Source organism: Spermophilus citellus (assembly GCF_964194105.1).
Source record: "Spermophilus citellus genome assembly, chromosome: 8".
Lineage (NCBI taxonomy): Eukaryota > Metazoa > Chordata > Mammalia > Rodentia > Sciuridae > Spermophilus > Spermophilus citellus.
Window position 1 is genome coordinate 69,741,467 of NC_138189.1, and position 26,355 is coordinate 69,767,821.

The window sequence follows — 26,355 nt, forward strand, 5'->3', positions numbered from 1 at the left end:
TTGTCACATTCTGTTTCTAATAGAAAGTTACGAGGGACATGCAGAAATGTATGAAATGGAGTGACATTCAGCAAAATGTAATATGACACTGACCTCAATGATTATTAAGAAAATATAATCCTCCCTTCCATATTTCTAGCACAAATTCTTAACAAGTTGAATCATAATAATGAGCTTCATTCTCTCAACAACATGTCAGGGGAGAAAGTGTTTGAATGAGTGAACATGGAGACTCCTGGGATGCTACGTTCATGGTGTGGAAATGGCAGATGTGTTCCAAAAAGACAAAGGTGGGGACAGCTTCCACCCAGGAGATGCCTTCAGGGTGAGAAAAGCAATGAAGTCACATTGGTTCGGCAAACACTATGGTGATCTCATAACTATTTTTGTGTAACTCCCTATGGATATCCTGCCCAGCTCCACCCCTCCTCTTGGGAGAAAGATACAAAGGCATACAATCGAACTGCTCTGAGAGGTTTTGTCAAGAAAGGTAGTACCCACACGCCCACTACCCTACATTTTTCTTTTCACATCTATGAATGCAACTATATCTATAGTTTTAATAGATGACACATTAAATAAAATCAACTTGGTCTTCAACAAAATCTAATGTCTATTTCACATCCTCTGTTTAAAAAGACAATAGAAGCTGTGGTATATTTTTATTAAAAAAAAATTTTAACAAACCAAAATGTCACTACTTTCATGTAGTGACAGGTACATGTGAGGTACAGGAAAGGGCAAATGTTCAGGTACATGGAAATATCAAATGTATGGAATTATTCATTCTTTGTGAGTTCCCAATAACTCAAGTGTTCACTGTATATCTAAGAAATAAAAGTCTACTCTCTATTGTGAAAGAAAATCATTGACATTATCCTGAATCTATTCTGTCAGGTTTATTTAGTTTGCTGGTTCGAAATCAGCACTTCTTTAGAATGAGTTTAATTAGCCCCTGAGGACTTCCTGTAGGAACAGTACTGGTACCCCTCAACATCCCTCTTGGCTTTTGCCTTTATACTTTGAAGGCTGCTTATGGAGACTCCACCTGTCAGCCTGTACCTGAACACAAGGACATTCACAACCAGCATGCAGGAGAAACTAAAGTTCAGAGTTAACACAGAGAAACTGCTCTCAACAAGGGCTACACCAAGTGTCCATGGGTAGGTACCCAGCTTTCCTCCTTCTCGACTATAATAACTCTGAATTGTGCTCTCGGAGCTCACAGAGATCCTGGGCAGGACTGGGCCCTGATGTATTGGCCATTTAGTGTCCTCTGTATTCCCCTCCTTCTCTCGCTTCCCTACTCTTCTACCTGTGGTTCCTGGAATCTGCTCTGAAACTAAATCCTTGCTTGTGGACTGACTTTGAGATAACCCGATCCAAAACACATCTGCAGAACTTATGCTTCAGTTGTATAAAGTCCAGGTTTTATAAGTATGGGCCAGAATTCTCACATAAATTGCAGTTTAGGTTATGCAAGGCTTTTACTTAATGTCTACCGTTTAGCCATTAAAGTTATATACCAGAACTTCTCTTCCTAGCTGTGAGGACTAACAGACTAGAGAACTGTCCTCCTGGTATGAAAAAGAAAAAACATAAACATAAAAATATGACACTGCACAACAGCCAGAATGTGACTGTGACACTTGAAAGGATGAAAACAAAAGAAGTGATCTTTTGCAACTTTATGGAAGGAGCAACCTGAGAAACTTGCAGTGGTCACATGGCAGGAGATGAGAGGCTGAGAGTTCTGGGAGGCAGAGGCAGCTAGGATTCCCAGGGCCCAGTACAGGAAAGGAGAGGGCTGCAGAAAAAGAGCTCCTGAAACCTGGAGACTATGCTTTGCAGCTGTGCAGAGTACTCACCAGCACACGCCTGGGTGGAAACCCCAGGGGGCTTCAGGAAAAACCTCCTGAAGCAATTCTCAGAGCTCCAACCAGCCTGGGAAATCAGTCAGAGCGGAAAAACGAGGAGCTTATGGAACTTTGGTGGAGTCCTCAGAGGAATATCAGGTGAGTAGCATAGCTAAAGTAGCCCTAAAGAAAAGGCTGCTCTGGATCCACCCAAATAAAACATAAAAGCAGGATTCTGAAAAGGTTAGCCTGATTCTAAGTAGCTTAATTATGTGCTAGAACAAAGATCTACACTCGAATTCCCTTGGCTTTCACTTCTACATTAGGAAGGAATAAAACAACACAATGTTCAAAATATCCAGTTACCCAATAAAAAAATTATCAGCTATGCAGAGCAGAAAAAAAAAAGAAAAAATATATAAGTGGGGTGGGGAATCAATAAAGCAGAACTGAGAATAGGAGAAAGAATTAGCTGACAAGGACCTTAAAGCAGATTTTATAATTTTATAAATATGCTCAATTATATAGAGAAAACACATACATAATGAAAAGATAAATAGGAGATATTTTTTAAAGTCCCAAATATGTTGCAAACCTAAAACTGCACTGCTCTAAAAAATAGATTTTTAGCTCCCCGTCCCATCTATCAAGAGTTATTTAGGACTTAAAATAGTAATTTCTGTTTTCTGAAATTTTATAAATACTATATATCATCAATATGCAAAAAAAAAGACCCAAAGGGACAATATATGAATGAAATAATTAAAAAAAAATAAAGGCCTTAACTGATCTATAAGTCTTGTACTTCAAGCCTCAGGGCCTTTGTATCACCTCTTCTCTCTGCTTGGAGCACTCTTCAGAAACATTGAACTTGCTGACTCACTTCCTCAAGTTTGTAACTAAAATACCTCATTCTCAGTGAGGCCCTCTTTCATTAACCCCATTGAAAACTATTTGCCTACATATTTCTTAACCTCCCTCTTTGCTTTATTTTTCTCCTTAGAAATGATCATCATCTAAGATGACGCACATTTATTTTTGTCAGTCTCTCTTCACTACACTATAACCTTCATGAGAAGCAGAGGTTTTTGTTCCGAGTTTGTTGCCACTTCCCCAAAATCTAGAATACTTCCCAATTCATAATAATGCTCAAAGAATATCTGTCAAATAAATATTTTAGAAAGATAATTCTGGCTCCAATGTGTATTGATTGTCTAGTATAATACAAAAGAAACAGAAAACATGGTTTAAAAAATATGTGATAGCTTTTAGTACTATACCTTCTAAGGCCTTTATCTAGATAAGTTCATGATCTCTCCATTCCACCTAAAACTGCTCTAAAAAAATACTCTTTTTTGTTGGTACCAGGGATTGAACCATCAAGGGACACTTAATCACTGGGCCACATCCCCAGCCCTTTTTTATTTTTTATTTTGAGAGTGGGTTTCACTAAGTTGCTTAGGGCCTCCTAAATTGCTGAGACTGGCTTTTAACTTAGGATCCTCCTGCCTCAGCCTTCTAGTCTCAGCCTTCCAAGCTGCTGGGATTATGGTCATGCGCCACCATTTCGGATTCCTTTACTCTAATAATACACCAAAAGGTATATTTTTCCCTCCCTTGCTCAACATAGACATTAAAACAAAGACTCAAATATCTAGCATAAATATAAAACTGAAAGATTTGATCATGATGTGAAACAACCTAAAGCAGGGTATTTAACTTCAATTTATAATAAATATTTTCCATTATATGCTTTGTTTTTCTTATACCACTTATATCCCTAGTCCCTGGCACTGGATGGGTTCTCAATAAATATTTATGTAATATATAAATTAGAATTGCTTCTAAGGTCAAACTATAGCAATCATATATGCCATCATCATCTATATTGGATAGTTTAGCAGTTATAAAAACAAAATTTTGCCAGGTGCAATAACACATACCTATAATCCCTGCAGCTCAGGAGGCTGAGGCAGGAGAATTGAGAGTTCAAAGCCAGCCTCAGCAACAGCGAGATGCCTGTCTCTAAATAAAATACGAAAAAGGGCTGGGGATGTGGCTCAGTGGTTGAGTATTCCCAGTACCCCCCCCCAAAAAAATGCTTTGTAAATTAAAGAGCCACTTATAGAATAGGTTTAGTTTTTTGTTATTTAATCAATTGGGAGTATTATTTTAAAATAATAAAACCAATAGCTATCAGAATACTATTCTTTTAATTATGCAAAGTAAATGGGAAAGTTATATTTAATATATAAAAGATTAATTCAAACCAACAAAACACTAAATGACATCACTGCTTGAGGTAAAAGTCACCAACCCAAATTTCAGAGTAGCTCAAAAATAACAAGAGTGAATATTGGAGTTATCACATCACATATAATGATTCAGTTAATACAGAACATAAAATAACCTGGGTTGAGTCACCAGCATAGATTTGTTGTAAGCTAATATTTTGCACAGATGCCTTATTTGTACATATCAACCTTCAATAGCTTGTTAACAGAGCATGCTGTGGAGTATATAGTACTAAATACAATTAATAAATAGTAAAATGTTTTTAAATATTTTAGCATTATGTTTTATGATAGATGCACTATTACATTTTGGGGCTACCAAAATAAGAAATAAATTATTTAAAGTTAATTTCTTTCTGGGAATGTAGTTCAGTGAGTAGACTATTTGCCTAGCATATGTGAAGCTCTAGATTCAATCCCCAATATCACCAAAAAAAATTTTTTTTAATTGTTTCTAAAAAAGTAACAATAAATAAGCAACTCTAATGATGACACCAATAATGGTGCCGTGAGATGCTGCTCCTCTGGGAGTTGTCCTTGGCAGTGATCCTTTAATTTCTCCCTCCCTTTGCCCAGCATTCTAAATTCTAGTGAAAACTCAAACCTAAATGATTAAGATGCTACCTGCTACATAATAGTTCTTTGGATTTACAGACCCAGAACATCTAGGTGATCTTCATACATCAGAATGTATAACACCCCTCTTTATCCATTAACCCTGTGGATCAACTAACACAAGGCATGTAAGCCACTGTGAGGGGGAGCCCCACAGTGAGAACGTATGAGAAACCGTCCCATGGAAACTAGACTACCCTCTTCCAGGATCACAGGTCTGATGGAGAACTATCCTGAGCAACAAGGGGACATTGTCCCATCAAGTATAAGGACTTCTCCAAAGCTACCTCACAGAACCAGAACTGGAAACCTGATCGATTAGATCAAACCACAGTTTGACCAAGACTGCTTAATTATGTGTAATCCCAACCCCTGCCCTGTGAAGATAGGGCTGAGATGCTGGATCTCACTTTGCCTCCCCAATGAGGCCATACTGATTGAAGTTCTTTTAGTATTACTTTTACTTTTGGTTTTTGGGGTGAGTGGATGGACCTAGTTGGGATCCCCAAAGTCAGGCCTCTGGCCTAGGACTCCACTAAGACAACTGGTGAAAATGTATTTCCTATAATTGGCTTCAGATACATTATTCACTTTTTACATAATATTGACCATTTTTTCTATCCCAAATCTCACTTGTACTCCAATCCTTTCCCATATTGCAGCCAGAATGATAGATATAAAATATAAATTTTATCATCCCCCTTTCTTCTTGTAAAATTTTCAGTGGCTCCTTTTCCTTTTCTCTGGATAAATTCTAAGTTACCCCAGATGACACAAAGGGCCTTCATGATCTGGCCCCTTCGTATTTCTTCAGACTTAAAGATATCCCCTCTACCCTTTTATTCCATGTTCACTTGGACCATTTTGGTTCTCTATGTTCTCATTTGTATCAAAGACTATCTATGCTGGTCCTTTGGCCTGAAATGCTATTCTCTTCTCTCATTTGATCTGCTAATTCCAACTTGGTTTAAGACTCAACTTGGATATTCCTCTCTAAATCCCTGCCAACCCCCCACCAGCAGTCCAGATTACCCATCATGGTATTTATCACACTCCATTATAATTTCCATTTTTTCCATGCCTGTGTTCCCTGGTAGTTAGTGGAAATTTCTAGAACAGGGGCTGCATCAATATTAATTGCTGAAATTCTAAAATCCTGGCAAACAAAAGACACTAAACAAGATTTCTTTTTCTCAGTGGTAGTGGAGATTGGTCCAGGGGTGGGATGCCCTACAAGTGAACTAGGTCCTCAGGACTTTTTATTTTTGTGACAGGATCTGACTGAGATTGACCTCCAACTTATGATTCTCCTGGCTCAGTCTCCCAAGTATCTGAGATTACAGGCATGAGCCACTATGCCCCACATAAACAAACTTTTTAAAATACAAGAGTAATACTCAGTAACTGAATAAATCAGTCGGAATCTTCTGATTTTTTAAATAAACCAAGATGCTGTCAGACTAATCACCTTCATGACCCTCCTCTAACCATCAGGCAGATTGGATTTCTGAGCTGCAGAAATCACTGACTCCAATCCCTGAAGATGCCTTCACTCTTGGTAGAAAAATGCCACAACCATTAAACCAAGAACTACTCCATTTGTGTACCACTGTGGAAGCTCTATGTACACAGAGACTCTATCTCACTGTATCCCAGAACCAGGCTCATAACACATACATAATAAATATTGGTTGTCTGTTATAACCTAATCATGGTCATGGACTTGCCATTAGTGTATGATCAGAGGTAATTCACTCAGTCAAATGGATAGCTATTCCTGAACTCTCGGTGACAGGCCCATAAATATCTTTCCCCATCCCATGGCCTTCCCCTTTAATTTTTATTCTCCTTCCTTGTATTCAACTTCCAAAAGCGTAAGGCAGATGATGGGCACAGTGGTTTTGATTTAGTTCCTTGATTTAGTGGAGAATCAGAGAGGAATGACGGGTGTTGCGATAGGAAAAGTGGCAAGTATCCTGCTTCTTTTTTTTCCCACAAAAAGCCAACATTAGTAGTTGTGTTAATGAATCTTCTAAGTTGCTATTTAAAAAGACACAAACCTGAAAAGATTCCCAATTATCTGAATATTTGTGAGGTACAACCTTCTTGATATGCTTCTAAAATTGAATCGACTTAGTGGTACAACAGTAACTACACTAAAACAAGTCCATTTGCTTTTCAGAATGAAAGTAGTAACAATAATACTTTGTTTGCAATCTGGGGTATGCAGATATTCATGAAAGAGAACATTTAAAAAAAAAAACTTTAAATACAAATTAAAAGAGATGAGGTGGAGAGCTGAGGCTGGAGCCATCTTGGGCAATCATGCTTCTGCAGTGACTGCAGAACCCAAGAGATGGGGGGGGGGGGCAATGGCTCATACACAAACATAGCCACAATATCAAGTGACCTAGGCTAGGCCTGATGGAATATGAGTGAAACAAGAACAGAACATACTCAAGGGGATTCAAGTTGGAAGAATGAAGGGGAGCCCAATTCCCAACTTACTTTTCCTGTGTCTGGTAGCTCACATGACCAGCTAAAGGCAACAGTGATTGGAAGATCTGCATCCCTGCCCCATGACTGGATTTCTCCGGAGGCCACTGAGAACCAGACCCACAGAAGACTTTGGCAGTTGCCCTAGAAGCAAGTCAATCTAGTCTCTCCAAAGAAGGCCCCACCCAACAAAGTCGCTGAGGCGAGGCCTGATTAGACCTAAACCCCACCAGCTGGCACTCCCCTCACAGAATGCTGCAGAAGTGTGACTTGGAAACGCACCAAAAAGGTCCAAATGGGGAAAAAAAAGAAAAAAACAAGTGACAATACATCCTAACCCATCCCATACTGGTAAGAAATGAAACTGAATCTTACATCATACAGCTTCAACTTAGGCTGTTTCAACTGACAGCTCAGAGAGCAACACAAAACAGGAAAATCTGACAACCCACACCTCTTGCTCTATCAGTACATAACTCTAGAATTGGAAAGAAAGACTGTTGGACATAGACAGTGGCCACACAATTCATTCAACTATTTTTATTACCCTCACTAAGATTTTGGATTTTTAAACTTTTTTTTTATTTTTTAAATTTAATTGTCAAAATCTTTCCCCACATTTGTGAATATGTGTGTGTGTGTGGGGGCGGGGGGGTGAATTCTGGCTGTGCTAATTGGTTCAGGGAAATATATACATACACTTATTTGTTTCTTTTCCCCTCAATTTTAGCATTTTTAATGTAGGTTTTTTTTCCTAGCATTGTCTTTTGAGGGTTTGGATTTTCAGATTGTATAGTTTGGTTAGGTTTTGTGTTATTTTCATTTATTTATCTTTCTCTCTTATCTTCTCCTGCCATGGCCAAATTCTATTGTTCTCTCTCCCTCTTTCCCAATATCTTGCTTCTTCTATTTTTTCCCCTCTTTCCATATAAACATTTTTGGGGACAACTTGCATTGTCTCTGTTAATTTTTTGTTTTTTTCCATCTTCCTAACACATTTCCTTTTCCTCTAACTGCATTTTTCCCATCTTTCAGAAATAATTGGTTTCTGAAAGTAATGGTGCCTCCACCATTACTGCTAATATAATCATCACTGCTATGGATGATATAGTTGACACCTGCTGTTTGCTTTACTGTTGACAATTACTGAACTCACCACTTCTCTTTATTGTTAGCAATTAATGGTGAAGAAATTAGTAGGAACTGGGTATTTACTTTAACCTGCATTGTTTATTGTTTGCAATGGTTATAACTATTGTTTATTTTACCCCATTCTGTGAGGTATGGGGAGTGGGACCTCCAAGGACACTAAAAGGTCACAGATCAGAGACTATTCTGCTGAACTAAACAATATGTGACATTACTCCAACTCAAAAAGTGAAGACACAAAAGTCCCAAATCATGAAAACAAGGTCCCAAGGAGAAACAATGAGAGAGGAAACTCAAGTTCCACTCCTTTACATCTATGCATAAAGCAAAAGCAGAGAGAAGTCCCAATACAAGTAAAATAATTATACACAAAAGGACATGTACAAAAATAGGAATCCACCTCAATTGATGTACAAATCCAAGACCTCTGAAAACACACAGGCAGACAACCCTTCCCCAAATTCACAATTCCCCAACAAAGGATCCCACTGATAGAGAAATGAATGAAAGCCCAGAGAAAGATTATTAAAAAACTGATTATAAAATATTCAATGAACTAAAAGAAAAACTAAGGAAGGAATTAAGTAGCAATTGCAGGAGATGAAAGAACACTTTATTAAAGAAATAGAAAGAGTGAAAAGAAACCAAGCTGAACTCCTAGAAATGAAAGACAATCAAATTAGAAACTCAAATGAAGGCATCACTAACAGATAAGAATGTGTAGAAAACAAAATTTCAGCCCTTGAAGACTGAACTCCAAGCCTTAAAGGCAGATCTTTAGTACACAGAAGGCAATAAAGGGAAAAAAGTTATAGAACATGACCAGAATGTACAAGAACTCGGGACAACTTTAAAATACCAAACCTGAGAATAACCGGGATACAATAGAACATGGAGACACAAACTAAAGTCATAAAGAACATTTTCTTTTTAATTTTTTTTAGTTGTACATGACTTTATAATGTATTTTAACATATCATATATACATGGAGTATAACCTCCCATTTTCATGGTTGTATATGATGTGGAATTATACTGGTCATGTATTCAAATATGAACATAGAAAAATTATGTCCAATTCATTCTACTGTCTTTCCTATTCCCATTCCCCCTCATGTCCCCTCACTCCCCCTCATCCAGTGCAGTGAACCTCCTGTCCTCACTCCTATCCTCCCCCAACACACACCCCTCCCCTGCCTATTGTGAGTCAGCATCCACATATCATAGAGAACATTTGGCTTTTGGATTTTTGGTATCAGCTTATTTCACTTAGCATGATAGACTCCAGTTTTATCCATTTACCAGCAAATGTCATCATTTCATTCTTCTTTATTACTGAGTAATATTCATTTGTGTATATGTACCACATTTTCTTTTTTAAAATATTTTTTAGTTGTCAATAGACTTTTATTTTACTTATTTATATGTGGTGCTGAGAATCCAACCCCATGCCTCACACATGCCAGGCAAGTGCTCTGCCACTGAGCCACAACCCCAGCCCCTGTACCACATTTTCTTTCTCCATTCATTTGTTAAGGGGCACCTAGTTTGGTTCCATAGTTTAGCTATTGTGAATTGAACTGCTATAAACATTGATGTGGCTGCATCACTATAGTATGCTGATTTTAAGTCCTTAAATGTATGTTGAGGGGTGGGATAACTGGGTCAAATGGTGGTTCCATTCCAAGTTTTCTGAGTAATCTCCCTACTGCTTTCTATAGTGGTTGCACCAATTTGCAGTCCCACCAGCAATGTTTGAGTGTATTTTTTTCCACATCCTTGCCAATATTTATTGTTACTTGTGTTCTTGATAATTGCCATTCTGACTAGAGTGAGATGAAATCTCGGTGTGGTTTTGATTTCCATTTATAAAAAACTTTTTCAATGAGATAGTTACAGAAATCTTTTCCCATATCAGAAACAAGATATCCACATACAGGAGGCTTATAGGACCCTAAATAGACTTAGTCAAATAACAACCTTGCCAAGATACATCATAATCAAAATGCTTAACATAGAAAATAAGTCAAGAATATTAAAACCCTCAAGAGAAAAACACCAGGTCACATTTAGAAACAAACCGAGAAGGCTCACTTCTGATTTCTCAGCTCAGATCCTAAAATCAAGGAGGTCCTGGAATGAGATATTCTAAGGCCCAAAAGAAAACAACTGCTAACCAAGTTTGACTATACCTGGCAAAGTTCATTTTCAAATTCACGGGGGAAATAAAACTTTCCATGACAAGAATAAACTAAAACAAGTCATGAGTACCAAGCCAGCACTACAAAGAATACTCAAAGATAAACTGCACACTGAGGAACTAAAACAAAATTCTGAAATCTTCCACCCAGAAAGATCAGTAGAAGAATAATACAACAAATGAGAATCAAGACAGGATAAAACATAACAAAAAAACAAAATGGCAAGAAACGACAAACACATACCCATACTAATGCTGAATGTTAACAGTCTCAATACCCCAAATTAAAAGACATATTAGCAGAATGAGTCAAAAAATAAAATCCAACAATATGCTGTTTATAAGAGACTCATACGCAAAGACATCCACAGACTGAAGGTAAAAGGGTGGCAAAACATATTTCAGGCACATGGTCCAAGAAAATAAGCAGGAGTAACTATTCTCATAGCTGAAAAAGCAGATTTCAAACAAAAATTTATCCAAAGAGACAAAGAAGGTCACTACATCCTAGCAAAGGTGATAAGAAGATAAAACAATAGTAAGCATTTATGCCCCAAATGTCAACAAACCAAAGAACATGAAAAAAATACTCTGTGATGTTAAATCCCACATTGACCTCCAACACAATACTGGCTGATTTCAATACATTCTTTTTACCAATAGGCAGGTCAGCAACACATAAAATCAATAAATATATCTGCACCCCAAGCAACACTATAAATCAAATGGACCTAACAGACATCTACAGAATATTCTACTCCGTGACAGCTGAAGTTACTTTCTTCTCAGCTGTACATTTTTTTTTCCAAAATAGATCATATTCTAGGCCACAAAGTAAGTTTTAGCAAATACAAAAATAAACTGATATAATCTCATCTATCCCATCAGTTAATAATGGAAAAAATAGATAGAAATCAATAGCAAGAAAAATATAGAAACCATAAAAACACATAGATATTGAACAATACTCTCTTTAATAAAGAATGGATCAAAGAGGGCTGGGGTTGCGGCTCAGTGGTAGAGTGCTCGCCTAGCATGCATGAGGCACTGGGTTCGATCCTCAGCACCACATAAAAACAAAATAATATGTCCGCCTAAAACTAAAGTTACATACATAAATAAATGTGTTTTAAAAAGAACGGATCAAAAAAGAAATGAGGATAAAGAAATAGAACTAAGGATTCAAAAATTCTTAGAAACAAATGATAACAGGGATAGAACATATCAAAAACTCTAGGACAGTATGAAAGCAGTCTAATAGAAAAATTTATAGCACTGAGTACCCACATTAAAAAATAAATAAGCTTATGCTTTACCTCAAGTTCTTATAAAAAGAAGAATAAACTAATCCCAAAACCCGTAGAGGACAGAAAATAATTAAGATCAGAGCCAAAATCAATGAAATTGAGAATAAGAAAATAATACACAGGATCAATGCAAAAAAAAGTTGTTTTTTTAAAAAGATAAATAAGATTGGCAAACCCTTAGCCAAAAGAAAGAATGAGAAGATATAAATCAGGATCAGAAATGAAAAAGAAGATATCATCACAGACCCTTAAGAAATCCAGAAGATTATCAGAATCTATTTTGAAAATTTGTACTCCAATACTCTGGAAAATCTGGAAGACATCAACAAATTTATAGACACATATGATCTGCCCAAATTGAATCAGGAAGCTATAGAAAACCTAAACAGGCCAATATTAAGTAATGAAATTGAAATAGCAATTAGAAGCCTTCCAAACTAGAAAAGCCAACGACCCAGTAGAATAAAAGACAAAAATCACCACTCTGGAAAGCAGTATGGAAACTCCTCAAGACACTAGGGATGGAACCACCATATGACCCTGCTATACCACTTCATAAAAAAAGAATGAAATTGTGACTTTTGCCAGCAAATAGATGGAAATGGAGAATATCATGCTAAATGAAATTAGTCAAACTCAGAAATTCAAAGGTCAAATATTTTCTCTCATGCATGGAAGACAGAGTAAAATAAAGGAAAGGGGGAGGGAAGGATAGGATAATATGAAGAAACAATAACATATAAATTAATAGTCAAGCAAAAGGAGTCACATAGAGTAGAGATGAAAGAATATGAGAGGACAGTGAGGACCAGAGGGGAAAGAAGAGGGGAATCAGGAACTGAAGTCAATTTCCATGCATGTGTGAGTTTGTCAAAATGAACCCAACCACTATGTAGAACCATAAAGCTCTAATTGAAAAAAATGCTAAAAAAATAAGAGATTATAGATTAAATTCATCTCATTGTTTTGTGCTATCTCCTAGATACTTGTGCCCCCACCCACCAACAAATTTAATATACTGAAATCCTAACTCCCAAGGTGATGGTGTTTGGAGGAGGGGTCTTGGGAAGGTCACTGGGTATTGAGGACAGAGCCCTCATGACTGGGATTAACCCCCTTATAAAAGAGGCTGGAGAGAGATCCCTCACTCCTTCTCATGTGAGGTTCCAACAAAAAGTCAGCTGTTAGCCTTTAGGGTGGTGCATGCCTGTAATCCCAGCAGCTCTGGAAGCTAAGACAGGAGGATCAGGAGTTCAAAGCCAGCATCAGCAAAAGTGAGACACTAAGCAACTCAGTGAGACCCTGTCTCTAAATAAAATACAAAATAGGGCTGGGGTTGTGGCTCAGCGGTCAAGTGCCCCTGAGTTCAATCCCTGGAACAAAACAAAACAAAACAAAGAAACAAAAAACAACTGTTTAGGAAAGAGGCCCTCAGCAGAAATTGAAATTGCTAGTACCTTGATCTTGGATGTCCCAGCCTCCAAGAACTGTAAGAAATACATTTCTATTATTTATAAACTACCCAGTCTATGGAGGTTTGTTATAGCTGCCCAGATTATCCAGACTTCCTTTCTCTTAAATGATCAAGACTAGTCCCCTGAAGGTAAAGACTAGAAATTACTATGTTGTGCTATTTACAAAGAAAGCATCTTGTAAGGAGATTTAATTATAGTATTCGAGAGCAGAAACACTACCCTTAATCACTGTTCATGAATTTGCTAAATTGGAGTATTATATGGTAAACCACATTCACAGCTTTCAAGAGAGGTAAAAATACATTTCTTATTATAGGGGTTTGTTAGGATTAATTAGTTAATATTTGTAAAGAGTTTTAAAGGTGAAATGTTTCCCTTCCTTCAAGTGTTACTAAAATCCTTAAACAAGTGACAATCCATATTACCTCATTAATGTCTTGAAAAGGCCTGACTATGCAGTGTTGTGAAATTAAATTTTCATGTTAGAATTCAAAATTGGAGCCTTATATCCATGCATAAAAATGCTTAGTTTTGTATTTAAATAAATATAATAGCACTGAGATCAATTTGAGGTTTTCAAAGAAAAACAAAACCACCCATCCTAGAAATATTATTGAAATTGTTGAGGCAAATTTGCCTTCCAGAATCTGATGTAATGTATAAATACCCAACTTAAAATTCCTGTGCAATGAAAAAAGGTTTAGACCAATGCAAAGTATTTATTATTTATAGAGAAGCTTCCACACTCAGTGTGGTGTATTTGTGGAGCTTTCTTTACATGTCTCCCTTAAAGGGATATCCGGGATTGATTATCCCAGGAACTAGATTTGCATATTTGCCATTCTACCTGCTGGAATTTGGTGCTACTGGCACAATAACGACATACCTACGACTTCAGACACTGGTAGCAAAAAGTGAGTCTCTCTCTCTATGGCAACATCTTGACATCTTAGAGAAATCAAAAGTTCACAGTATAAGAAAACAAGCTAAGCCTGGGGCGGGGTGGGAAACATGAAAACAAGGAAACCATCTCCAAAAAGGAGATGAGGAGGGACAGAGAGTAATTCTGAGTGTTTTGAACTAATTCCACAGACCTTAAAGCAACAGAGCAGGGTTTCTCAACCTTGGATATATTGTGCCAAAGAAGTCTGTTGTGGGGCTATCGTGTGCATTTAAACATGTTTAGCAGCATCCCTGGCCTACTTACTAGGTGCTAGTAGCATCCCCACCCACTCTCCACCAACCACCAAAACTGACTCTAGATATCCCAGTGGGGCAGGAGTAAACCATGTATTTACAAGACCAGGAGTGGAATTTGGCACAAGGAGAGGAATAGCACTAGAAATATTGGAACTTTCACAGAGAAGAGGTGAGGAAATGACCTACCTAAGAGTTAGAAATGGCCAAGGATACTACTAAAAACTTAACTGAATCCCCTAGCTGGGGTGGGTGGAGAGTGGTATTAAGGAGAGCCACCTTTGAGTGGTTTCTGCTAGAAACAGATACTTGGAGAGGGGACAGCCATTAGTAACTACCAGTAGAATCTCTATATCACACACTTAGCAGGGAAGGCCACAGTAACAGCCTATTGTGCTCTTTAATGAAAGGAAAAAGCCTAAAAGTTTCTTTCAGGAAGTGTTATAGGCTGAGATACCAGAAACTCCTTCAAGGGGATTCATTGAGTTTCATTGAATTCATTAAATATTTATTGAGCACTCAATATGTGTCAGGCCCTGAGCTGGCCATCAGGAATGCAATGATGAAAACTGTCCACCCTCAATGAACTTATTCTCTAGAGAGAATCATAATTGCAAGCAGTCTGGTCCTCGGGTTTCTGATATGGGGCGTGTATTAGCTTTTCACAGCTGTGATTGAAATAACTCACAAGAGGAGGAAAAGTTTATTTGGGGCTTGCAGTTTTAGAGGATCAGTCCATGGTTGGCTGACTTCATTGCTCTGGGCAGAATACTACTGCAGAAGACGGTGGAAGAAGAAAGCTACTTAGCTCATGGCATCCAAGAAGCATAAGAAAAAGAACATGCAAAAAGCCAGGGACAAAATATAGTCCCCAAGGGCACGTTCCCTACAACCTACTTCCACCAGTTATGCCCCACCTGCCTACAGTCACCACCCAGTAGTCCATTCAGATTAATCCATCAAATGGGCTAATGCACTGATGATATTATAGCTCTTAAAATCTAATATTTTTACCTCTAAACACAGCCTAACAGAGCTTTTTTAGATACAAACCATAACAAGATGCAATCTAACCAAAATAGGTCTCCCTGATCCACATCGGTAACAACTACACAATGAGAATTTTAAAATCACAGTTCTACTCATTTTTAAAAAGCAAAAACTGTTTTACTTTTTTTTTCTGTTCAAATGCTTTTATTTATTTTTTCTCCCATTTTAAATCTCAGCCATTTTACTGGCATTCAGGCAGCTGCATTTTCTCTGTGTCAGAGCAATCAATATATGAACATTTTAAAAAGCAAAAGCTTTTCAGTTGCAATTTTATTTTTTCTTCTGGCATGCATGTGCACAATCATTTGGATTTACATGATGTTGCTAACCAGCAAAAGTCAGCAAGCCTTTCAGAAAAAGCAATTGACTCAGTGATGACAGATGTGCTGTCATTTTTCATTTATGCCCAGCTGCCTAATAATAGCAAGGTAACATTATTAATAAATTACTGGCATAGCTAGTTAGGGAATATACAATCCAATTACATAAGCTTTAAATTCACTACAGGCAAAATGCTCCCTACTTTTCCACATATGATTCACAGGCCTGTTTTCAATGGCATTGAACCATGGCCTTTGTAGACTAGTCATTAGTATTCAGAATAAGAAACAATTGCTTGGAACAGGAAACACAGAAGCCAGACATTTGGCAACATCACACAGAGTTCACTGCTGAAGTCAACTGGCAAAGCCACTCTGGACTGACAGTAACCGGCCTCTGTTGCCATAGAAACAGCAGTGAACTGTGGTAGTGAGTAGTTCTCTCACCTGCCAGGACATAAATTTAGCATTTACTGTTGATTTTTAAGTCCACTATTTGTATGTGTCCCCTTTATGGAGTAAATACTAGAAATCACTCTTTGCTTCAGGAAAAATATCTATCCAAGCATTTATAAAAACATCTGAATTTTAGTATCCAAACACAATTTAAATTTAATTGTGTAGAATAGCTAACAAAAGCCAGTCTATCTCTTCATTCTAACAGTTGTTTATGTTGACAAAACTAATTTCTAAAAGTAACTAAATAAAAAATATAAATGGTAAGGACAGAAGAGCAATGCTAATCACCAAGATAAAGATTCTTTCAAAGTCACAGTGATGATTCAAACTATTTTTGAAATTTCTTTTTTTTTTTTTTTGGTGCTGGGCATCAAACCTAGGAGCACTTACCCAGCCATATTTCCAGCCCTTTTTATTTTGAGATAGGGTCTCCCTAAATTGCTTAGGGCCTCACTAAATTGCTAGGCTGGCTTTGAACTTGTGATTCTCCTGCATCGGTCTACCAAGTCTTTAGGATTACAAGAATGTGCCCCTGTGCCTGACCATTTTTGAATTTTATTTTAAGCCCATAAGCATTTTAAATTTCTCCCATTCATCATTTATAGATAAATGAGCCAACTAAGTCTACCTACTGCTCAATTTTGACTCAAACATCCCATTGTGGGAATTTTTCTATCTTGATAAATTACAGTAATTATTACCCCCAGTTTATGAATGCATAAACTATGACATAAGAAAAAATGTCTTGACTGTAGCAGTTCAGAAAAAAAAAAGCCACAGTACAAGCCTCTGCGCTTCAGCTCAATCTCGTCTAGGTCATTGTGGCTTCATTAAGCTTCTCCTTCAACTCTTTCTTTAATCTCATGCCAAGTTGTATTTTTCCATAAAGATGACAAGTGAAACATTTTTTGTTTGGTGCTCTGAGCAGCCCTTATCAATCTGCCCATCATATTTTTCTGTGGTTTTCACTTTCATTCATAAATAAATATTTACCAAGCAAATATCTTATATCATGTGTTAAATACTTGGCAAAGAGGGAGGTGAGGACGAATAAAACATGATTTTTTTTTCTTTTTGAAGAGTCTAATGGGAAAAACATATATACATTTTTATTTACTAAATTGTTGTATATCAATATATGTTTGTAGAAAAACATTTATTAAAAGTGCAATAGGAACATTATGAAGTTTTTAAAAAGCTGATTGCTGAGGTGGTATTTCACTGTATTTTAAGGAGTAAACAGGAGTTTTAAATGTATATTTGGGAAAGCCAGGGGCTAACAAGTAATTTTCAGAAAGTTAAAAACATTACTCTTACTCATATATAAAATGAACATGTGTCAATATTTTTATTTGGAAGGATTTATATGCTCTACTGTCCAAAGTTTATTTTATTGCTACAGACAAAAATCATTTGCATTGCTCTCAGGTATCAACAATTTACCTTCCACCACTACAAAGTTGTAAAACAGTATAATCAATAGGAAGTCAATCAACTCTGCACACCGTGTGGAATCAACAATTCCCACAGGATCCTCTAGATAGTACTTAGTTATCTCTTCAGTCCATTTTCAAACTGAACAACTTTCCCTGACAGAAGAAAGGGAAATACATAAAAAATAGAGATATGGAAAAGCAAGTATTTTGACTATGCCTAAAATTTGAGCCAGTGGGAAGAAAGGGAAGTAAATGAAGGCATAGAAAGAAGTTCAGATCACACTGGTATAAGGGGTTGGAGACAAACTGTGAAAGATCTCAACTGTCATGCAAAAGACTCTGTCCAAAAACAGTAGAAAGCCATTAAAGTGTCAAGCTAAGAAATACTTTCTATGTGGAAGATAAAAATATTAATTTCAGAAAAATAAAATAGTGCCTCTAGAGGTTAGGAAGTGGGGAGGATTAGATAACTGGTACCAAAATATTTACAGTTAGATAGGAATAGGATCTAATATTCTACAGAACAGTAAGGTGACTAGGGTTATAATTCATTATGCATTTTATCAAGCACAAGAAGGGGATTTCGAAGGCTCCCAATACAAAGAAATGATAAATGTTTGAAGAGAATGCTAATTTCCTTTGCCAATCCCCAAAAACTAAAGGTTGAGTGTTCTGTCTGATGTGCTAACACACAAGATGGGGGAGGGGAAAATAAAAGCTTGGTGGATTAGACAAAGGGGAATGAAGGGAAAGGAGTGGGGATGGGAATAGGAAAGACAGTGGAATGAATCTGAAATAACTCTCTACATTCATGTATAAGTACACCACAGTGAATTTCAACATTGTGTACATCCACAAGACTGGGATCCTAATTAGAATAAGATACACTCCATGTTTGTATAAATACGTCAAATAGAGTCTACTGTCATGCATAACGAAAAAGAAGAAAAAAAATTTTTAAAGAAAAGCTAACTTGCCAATATGATCATCACACATTATATAAATATATCAAATTATCACACTGTATGTACCCCATAGGTACACTTACTGTGTCAACTGAAAATTTAACAATAATTTTTTTAAAAATGCTTTCTGTTACCCCATCCCAAATGCTCAATTTATTCAAAACTGTCTTTTTTACATGTATGGCTCTTTTCTGTTTGATCTCCAGACTTTAAAAATATCTCTATTTCTGACATACATATTTTGTTTACCGAATCCTTGATTGCTCTCTAGCCCTCTTCATTCTCTTGAAGAACTTAACATGTGGCTATTCTTTATTTGACTGTAAGTTATGTACTTAGCTCATAGAAATCTAATGGCCTTAATTTTAATTCAAGGGTATATCTGAGAAAATATTATTTTTAGGGGCAAAGTTAGCTAAATAAAAAAATATCTGGTTATTTAGCATTATTGTACCTATTCATATCCAAAGAATATCAATGTTTATATTGCTGAGCTCTCTTAAAAATATTTTTATTAAAACCATTGTTAATGCATATTTTATTATTAATAATGGTATTTAGAATAGATGTCACTTCTATTATATCCTTGTTTGTTTATATGATGAAAAAAAAACACTCATAAATGCTAACCTAGGAAAAGTCATGTAAATGTTGGGAAATTCAAGCAATTATCACTAAATTATTTTAAGATTAATCCCATGAGAGAGCTCATGTTTCCATTATGTGAGTATACTAAAATCATTTCCAGTAAACTAAACAATAGTCATATAATGAAATTTAAATTATTAAAATCAGATCCAACATGGCCGCCGGCGAGGAAGCAGCGATTCCAATGTCTCCACATTAACGGGATCAGAAAGACCCATTGGAACAGTGGCAATCTACCTACTGAGGAACTTCTAGAAAAATTCTGTTAAGAGGGGACCTGCCAGGAATTGGTAGGTTTATTAGAAGTGTCAGTTTGTCCCAGACAAGTGGATCTTGGCCGGCCACGCAGGCGCGAAGGTCCAGTCCCGCAGCCACCAGCCGCTTCTGCAAGCAGCCGGCGGCCCAGGGCGCCGCGGCCCGCCCGAAACCGCAGACGGCAAACGCCATCCCGCCGTCCCGGGGAGGCCCTGCTCTCGCTTTGCGAAAGGCCACCACGCCTGCCAGGCTCGTAGCCACACGGCCGCAGCTGCCCGGCTCTACAAGCGGCCCCCCGGCGGGTGCAGAGGTACAATCCCGCGGCCACCAGCCGCTTCTGCAAGCGGCTGGCGGCCCAGAGCGGCGCGGCCCGCCCAAACCCGCAGACGGCACCCGCCATTCCGCCATCCCGGGAGGCCCCGCTCTCACTCAGCGAAAGGCCACCCAGCCCGCCCGGATCTTAGCCACGTGGCCACAGCTGCCCGGCTCTACAGGCAGCCCCCAGCGGCCCGGCGCAGCAAGAAGTGTCCCCGCCTGGCCCAGCAGACAGCCCGTGCCCTCCCGGCTCTACTAACAGCCCTGCCCACCCGGCGAACGGCTCCCCCCCACCCCGAGACAGCGTGAAGGGAATCTAACCAACCCTTTACGAAATAGCGAACTGGGAACTAAAACCAGAGATTGTGTCAGACCAGAGACAAGCCAGTTCCACCCGTCCCTTCGGACACTCCGGCAAGGAGCCAGGGGCCCGCCATAGCAGACAGGGGAAGTCACCAAAGTTCGGCCAAAGAGATTCCTTCCCAGCGGAATCTACTTTAGCAGGAGTGTGACTCCCACCCACACCAGATACAAACAACCGGGAAACTTCAAAATCTCTCCGTGGGCGTGACCGTAAGGGCCAAAGGACTCTCGACCCCCAACTCCCCCTACTGCCAGTGATGAAGGCGTGACTGTAGGGGCAGAGGGAAGCAGAGAAGACTCCCCACCCCCAAATCCCCCAACCGCGAACTGAGAGGGTATGATGGTAGGGGCGGAGGGAAACAGAGGACACTCCAGACCCCCAACTCCTCCTACCGCCAGCAGTGTGGTTGTGACTGTAGGGGCTGAGGGAAGTAGAGGGGATCCTCGACCCCCAACTCCTATTACCACCAGCAGCGACACCAATGGTCTTAGCTGCCAGATTCCGAAGGTGTGCCCACCAAAGGGGTCCGGAAAAATTAAACAATTGACTCCCAGACCACAGCTCCACAGAACTGGGGCTTAGATTAATGACAGCAAGAGTGCTCAGTACTTAGGGAAATAGAGCACTCGGTGGGGCTGAAAGTGTAACCAAATCCTTGGGGAACTACCTCCGGTGAGCAGGACCTGGCTGGCTGGCAGGAGGAAGGGGAGGAGGGGCCGTAGAAGTGAAATAGCTCTGGACCAATAGGATTGAGAGACTCCCAGGAACCGCCTTACAGGGATTGCTGTTGACACATTGAGGGCAAAATTCAGCCCGGAGGGCACAGCTTTGCCTACGGGAAGAGAAGAAAATAGATCTCTAAGACCTAATTTTATTTCCTATTTCATTTTAATTTTTTCTCTCCCTTTTCCCTCTCTCTCTCCCCTTCCAAGTTTTACTGCTCTTCCCATTCTCCTCTATGCTATCTATCTCACTCTCCTTCTCTCTTTTCAAGAGCACCTACCTTCCCCTTCCCCCCAACTTTCATCCCAAGCATTATATCCTCCATTTCACGTAACTGTCTAAATACAAATAGGTGTGCGCCCTCCCCCCCGCGCCTGCAAGGTAGCCGGACCTGCAATCCACCAGCAGGTCAGGCCCAGCAACCTGGGAGTGGCAGAGCCGCCCCACGCACCTGCAAGGTAGGCGCACCTGCTACCAACCAGCAGAACAGGCCCAGTGGCCTGCTGATGTGGTAGGCAAAGTGCCCCAATTAAAGGAGAAGCAGAGCCCCTGCCCACGCCTGCGTGGGAGACTTTGCAACTATACAAGAGTAATACAAATATATAGGGGGAAAATTCAATAACACAACAGTCTCAGTAAGCAGAAAAAAATGCGAACAGTATGAAGAGACAAGGAAAGAAAGGACCACAAGCAATGCAGGTCAACTCAACGTTAGAAGAGGTAATATCTGCAGCAGATGGAATGTCAGATAAAGAATTCAGGAGATACATGCTTCACATGATCTGGAGTCTCAAGGAAGACATTAGACAGCAAAATCAGACAATTGAAGATCTCTTCAACAATGAAATACATAAACAAATCCAGGAAGCAAAAGATCAACTATACAGGGAGATAGAGGATATAAAAAACAAACAAACAGAAATCCTAGAAAGGCAGGAAGCAATAAACCAACTTAAAAACTCATTTGAGAATACTACCAGCAGAGTAGAACACTTAGAAGATAGAACATCAGACAATGAAGACAAAGTATTTCAACTTGAAAAGAACATAGACAGCTCAGCAAGACTGCTAAGAAACCATGAGCAGAACATCCAAGAAATATGGGATAACATTAAAAGACCAAACTTAAGAGTCATTGGGATACAGGAAGGCACAGAGCTACAAACCAAAGGAATGAGCAATCTATTCAATGAAATAATTCGAGAAAACTTCCCAGACTTGAAGAATGAGACAGAATCCCAAATCCTAGAAGCCTACAGGACGCCAAATGTGCATAATCATAAGAGATCCACACCTAGACACATTATAATGAAGCTGACCAACATACAGAATAAGGAGAGAATTTTAAAAGCTACAAGAGAAAGGAAGCAGATTACATTTAGGGGTAAACCAATCAGGATAACAGCTGATCTCTCAACACAGACTTTGAAAGCTAGAAGATCCTGGAATAACATATTTCAAACACTGAAAGAAAATGGGTTCCAACCAAGAATTGTGTATCCAGCAAAATTAAGCTTCAAGATGGAAGATGAAATTAAAACCTTCCACAATAAACAAAAGTTAAAAGAATTTGCAGCTAGAAAACCATCTCTTCAAAAAATCCTTGGCAAAACATTACAGGAAGAGGAAATGGAAAATAACAATGAAAACCAACAGTGGGAGGTAGGACAGTAAAGGGGGGAAAATAATCAAAGAGGAAAACAAACCATATTCAGTAACATAAATAAACAAATATGGCTGGAAGGATAACCCATATATCAATAATAACCCTAAATGTTAATGGCTTAAACTCACCAATTAAGAGACACAGGCTAGTAGAATGGATCACAAAACATGACCCAACAATATGCTGCCTACAGGAGACGCATTTGATAGGAAAAGACATATATAGACTGAAGGTGAAAGGTTGGGAAAAATCATATCACTCATATGGACTTCGGAAACAAGCAGGAGTGTCCATACTCATATCAAACAAAATAGATTTCAAGCCAAAGTTCATCAAAAGGGATAAAGAGGGACACTACATACTGCTCAAGGGAACCATACACCAACAAGACATAACAATCATAAATATATATGCCCCAAACAATGGTGCAGCTATGTTCATCAAACAAACTCTTCTCAAGTTCAAGAGTCTAATAGACCACCATACAATAATCATGGGAGACTTCAACACACCTCTCTCACCACTGGACAGATCTTCCAAACAAAAGTTAAATAAGGAAACTATAGAACTCAATAACACAATTAACAACCTAGACTTAATTGACATATATAGAGTATACCACCCAACATCAAGCAGTTACACTTTTTTCTCAGCAGCACATGGATCCTTCACAAAAATAGATCATATATTATGTCACAGGGCAACTCTTAGACAATATAAAGGAGTAGAGATAATACCATGCATCTTATCTGACCATGATGGAATGAAACTGAAAATCAACAATAAAAGAAGGAAGGAAAAATCATGCATCACTTGGAGAATGAACAATAGGTTACTGAATGATCAATGGGTTATAGAAGACATTAAGGAGGAAATTAAAAAATTCTTAGAGATAAATGAAAACACAGACACAATATATGGGAATCTATGGGACACATTGAAAGCAGTTCTAAGAGGAAAATTCATTGCATGGAGTTCATTCCTTAAAAAAAGAAAAAAACAACAAATAAATGATTTCATACTTCATCTCGAAATCCTAGAAAAAGAAGAGCAAAATAACAGCAAAAGAAGTAAAGGGCAAGAAATAATTAAAATCAGAGCTGAAGTTAATGAAACTGAAACAAAAGAAACAATTGAAAAAATTGATAAAACTAAAAGTTGGTTCTTTGAAAAAATAAATAAGATCAACAGACTCTTAGCCATGCTAACGAAGAGAAGAAGAGAGAGAACTCAAATTACTAGCATACAGGATGAAAAAGGCAATATCACAACAGACACTTCAGAAATACAGAAGATAATCAGAAATTATTTTGAATCCTTATACTCCAATAAAATAGAAGATAGTGAAGGCATCGATAAATTTTGTAAGTCATATGATCTGCCCAGATTGAGACAGGAGGATATAGACAACCTAAACAGACCAATATCAATTGAGGAAATAGAAGAAACCATCAAAAGAATACCAACGAAGAAAAGCCCAGGACCGGATGGGTATACAGCAGAGTTTTACAAAACCTTTAAAGAGGAACTAACACCAATACTTTTCAAGCTATTTCAGGAAATAGAAAAAGAGGGAGAACTTCCAAATTCATTCTATGAGGCCAACATCACCCTGATTCCGAAACCAGACAAAGACACTTCAAAGAAAGAAAACTAGAGACCTATATCTCAAATGAACCTAGATGCAAAAATCCTCAATAAAATTCTGGCGAATCGGATTAAAAATCATATCAAAAAAATTGTACACCATGATCAAGTAGGATTCATCCCTGGGATGCAAGGATGGTTCAATATACGGAAATCAATAAATGTTATTCACCACATCAATAGACTTAAAAATAAGAACCATATGATCATCTCGATAGATGCAGAGAAAGCATTCGACAAAGTACAGCATCCCTTTTTGTTCAAAACTCTAGAAAAATTAGGGATAACAGGATCATACCTCAACATTGTAAAAGCAATCTATGCTAAGCCCCAGGCTAGCATCATTCTGAATGGAGAAAAATTGAAGGCATTCCCTCTAAAATCTGGAAAAGACAGGGATGCCCTCTCTCACCACTTCTGTTCAACATAGTTCTCGAAACACTGGCCAGAGCAATTAGACAGACGAAAGAAATTAAAGGCATAAAAATAGGAAAAGAAGAACTTAAATTATCACTATTTGCAGATGACATGATTCTATACCTAGCAGACCCAAAAGGGTCTACAAAGAAACTATTAGAGCTAATAAATGAATTCAGCAAAGTGGCAGGATATAAAATCAACATGCATAAATCAAAGGCATTCCTGTATATCAGTGACAAACCCTCTGAAATGGAAATGAGGACAACCACTCCATTCACAATATCCTCAAAAATAATAGAATACTTGGGAATCAACCTAACAAAAGACTTATACAATGAAAACTACAGAACTCTAAAGAGAGAAATAGAAGAAGATCTTAGAAGATGGAAAAATATACCCTGTCCATGGATAGGCAGAACTAACATCATCAAAATGGCGATATTACCAAAAGTTCTTTATAGGTTTAATGCAATGCCAATCAAAATCCCAATGGCATTTCTTGTAGAAATAGATAAATCAATCATGAAATTCATATGGAAAAATAAAAGACCCAGAATAGCAAAAACAATGCTAAGCAGGAAGTGTGAATCAGGTGGTATAGCGATACCAGACTTCAAACTATACTACAGAGCAATAGTAACAAAAACAGCATGGTATTGGTACCAAAACAGGCAGGTGGACCAATGGTACAGAATAGAGGACAGAGAAACCAACCCACAAAACTAAAACTTTCTTATATTTGATAAAGGGGCTAAAAGCATGCAATGGAGGAAGGATAGCATCTTCAACAAATGGTGCTGGGAAAACTGGAAATCCATATGCAACAAAATGAAACTGAATCCCTTTCTCTCTCGCCATGCACAAAAGTTAACTCAAAATGGATCAAGGAGCTTGATATCAAACCAGAGACAAGGCATCTGATAGAAGAAAAAGTTGGCTACGATCTACATACTGTGGGGTCTGGCTCCAAATTCCTCAATAGGACACTCATAGCACAAGAATTAATATCTAGAATCAACAAATGGGACTTGCTCAAACTAAAAAGCTTTTTCTCAGCAAAAGAAACAATAAGAGAGGTAAATAGGGAGCCTACATCATGGGAACAAATCTTTACTCCTCACACTTCAGATAGAGCCCTAATATCCAGAGTATATAAAGAACTCAAAAAATTAGACAATAAGATAACAAATAACCCAATCAACAAATGGGCGAAGGGCCTAAACAGACACTTCTCAATAGGACATACAATCAATCAACAGTACATGAAAAAATGCTCACCATCGCTAGCAGTCAGAGAAATGCAAATCAAAACCACCCTAAGATACCATCTCACTCCAGTAAGATTGGCAGCCATTATGAAGTCAAACAACAACAAGTGCTGGAGAGGATGTGGGGAAAAGTGTACACTTGTACATTGTTGGTGGGACTGCAAATTGGTGCAACCAATTTGGAAAGCAGTATAGAGATTTCTTGGAAAGCTGGGAATGAAACCACCATT

At 38.2% G+C, this 26,355-nt stretch overlaps 1 protein-coding gene across 1 annotated transcript in view; it reads right to left on the reverse strand.

The window, feature by feature from the left end:
- Positions 1 to 26,355, reverse strand: part of MAPK10 (mitogen-activated protein kinase 10) — a 379,461-nt gene that overhangs the window by 297,945 nt on the left and 55,161 nt on the right. The gene's annotated exons all lie outside the window — the stretch shown is intronic.